We start from the raw sequence: 2,637 nt of genomic DNA on the forward strand, positions 1-2,637 counted from the left end.
AATTTCACAGGTCAATGTTTATCTTATAATGAAAATTCCACAAATATATGCTTATTCATGAGAAATTTTATTCAATTATTTCATTAAAATGCTTATATGAATCAAATTTAATGATTTATCAGCATGTATAATTTACTTTTACTTTAGAATAAACCATACATACAGAAAAACTCATTAATCAGAATGTCATTAATTCAAAATATGTAAATATTCAACTTGGACTAATTGGAATTAACCTTTACATGATCTGTAAAGAGATAATTAAGACATGTTTTAGTTTAATACAGAGCAGGCACTGAGGCAAAGGAAATATTTAGCCTGATATAAGAATAATTTTGCCTTAGTTATTTCATATATTACCTTATATTTCAAAATGTATCTCTTAAAATAATAAAATGTATATAAAAATTAAATATTACATCACATAGAAATAAAGTACGTTTCTCAAGCTATGTTTAATTTTCACCATTCATCCAATAACTAAATATTTATTCGGCACCCAAACCTGGTGCTCTGTGACAACCTAGAGGGGTGAGATGGGGTGGGAGGTGGGAGGGAAGCTTGAAAAGAGAGGGGACATACATATACCTATGTCTGATTCATGTTGATATTAATATATGGCAGAAGTCAACACAATATTGTAATTATCTTCCAATTAAAAATAAATTTAGGATTTTCGCTGAGGGCTTCTCTAAGCTACGCTTGGTTACCAGTTTGGGGTCAAGATGTCCTACGTCCCGGGCCAGCCCATCACCGCCATGGTGCAAAGAGTTAAAATTCACAAGCTGCGTCAAGGTGAGAACTTAACTCTGGGCTTCAGCATTGGAGGCGGAATCGACCAGGATCCCTCCCAGAACCCTTTCTCAGAAGATGAGACTTTATGTCACATGGGTATCTGAAGGAGGCCCTGTGGAAATTGCTGGGCTGCAGATCGGGGACAAGATCATGCAGGTGAACGGCTGGGACATGACCATGGTCACACATGTCCAGGCCCGCAAGCAGCTCACCAAGCGCTTGGAGGAGGTGGTGCGTCTGCTGGTGACACGGCAGTCTCTGCAGAAGGCCGTGCAGCAGTCCATGCTGTCCTAGCAGCTGCCAAGGTCCCTGACTTGTGCCTGCCCACCCTTTGTACAGTGACACCACTTCCACGCTCTGTCTGCCTCTTGTCTTGGCTTCTGCTCATTGCTGGGTCCCCGCTCAGAAGGGCAAGAGTGGATCCCTGGTCCAGCCTGATCCCCTCTCCAAACACTGGCCCAAGGCTCTGGGACCATCTCTCCCCCTTGGATACTAAGGACTGGCAACAGGGCCTGGAGCCGAGTCAGTCAGTCTGCAGTGACCAGTCTTGGCCCCCAGACCCTGCTGCCTGGCCACAGTAGTGCCCAGGCCATTGGAGGCCCCACTTCCTGATAGCGCCTCGTAGCTGAGACGCAAAGGGCTTGGCCCTGCCCCCTGTTTCTCAGTTCTGCAGTGCCTGTGCCCATGCTTTTCCCTGCATTCCTCAGAGGGCACTCGATTCACTGCCAGAGACACTACAAAGGTCTGCCTGGATGGAAGCCGGGCAGGCTCATAAGCCACCCTATTTCACCCCCCACCAAGGGGCGCTGGCCTCCCCCAGGGTTCACCTGCTGTCAGGATTTAGACGAGGGTAACATTTCAGGGTGGGCTGGAAGAAGCACAAGCTGGAATCAAGATTGCCGGGAGAAATATCAATAACCTCAGATATGCAGATGACAGCACCCTTATGGCAGAAAGTGAAGAGGAACTAAAAAGCCTCTTGATGAAAGTGAAAGAGGAGAGTGAAAAAGTTGGCTTGAAGCTCAACATTCAGAAAACAAAGATCATGGCACCTGGCCCCATCACTTCATGGGAAATAGATGGGGAAACAGTGGAAACAGTGTCAGACTTTATTTTTTTGGGCTCCAAAATCACTGCAGATGCTGATTGCAGCCAGGAAATTAAAAGACGCTTACTCCTTGGAAGGAAAGTTATGACCAATCTAGATAGCATATTAAAAAGCAGAGACCTTACTTTGCCAACCAAGGTCCGTCTAGCCAAGGCTATTGTTTTTCCAGTGGTCATGTATGGATGTGAGAGTTGGACTGTGAAGAAAGCTGAGCGCCGAAGAATTGATGCTTTTGAACTGTGGTGCTGGAGAAGACTCTTGAGAGTCCCTTGGACTGCAAGGAGATCCTAAAGGATCAGTCCTTCTAAAGGAGATCAGTCCTGGGTGTTCATTGTAAGGATTGATGCTAAAGCTGAAACTCCAATACTTTGGCCACCTCATGCGACAAGTTAATTCACTGGAAAAGACCCTGATGCTGGAAGGGATTGGAGGCAGGAGGAGAAGGGGACGACAGAGAATGAGATGGCTGGATGACATCACTGACTCTATGGACATGAGTTTGAGTGAACTCCGGGAGTTGGTGATGGACAGGGAGGCCTGGCGTGCTATGATTCATGGGGTTGCAAAGAGTCGGACACGACTGATCGACTGAACTGAAGTTAACATTTCAGGGCAGTTTTCAGGATTGCCATTTTTCTCTATGCCTGTGGGTTTAACTTTTATATTTTTTTAATCACAGCTTTGATACAAAGTGTTTTTTATCTCACTCTTTGGAGGTGCCAGTTCAACTTTGG

General features: G+C 45.1%; 1 pseudogene; it reads left to right on the top strand.

Moving 5' to 3' along the window:
• Positions 1 to 725: 725 nt before the first annotated feature.
• Positions 726 to 1,695, top strand: LOC129560108 (tax1-binding protein 3 pseudogene; annotated as a pseudogene).
• The last annotated feature ends 942 nt before the right edge of the window (positions 1,696 to 2,637 follow it).

This window comes from Moschus berezovskii, chromosome 1, assembly GCF_049115385.1.
Source record: "Moschus berezovskii isolate FMDL1 chromosome 1, NW_MosBer_1.0, whole genome shotgun sequence".
Classification (NCBI taxonomy): domain Eukaryota; kingdom Metazoa; phylum Chordata; class Mammalia; order Artiodactyla; family Moschidae; genus Moschus; species Moschus berezovskii.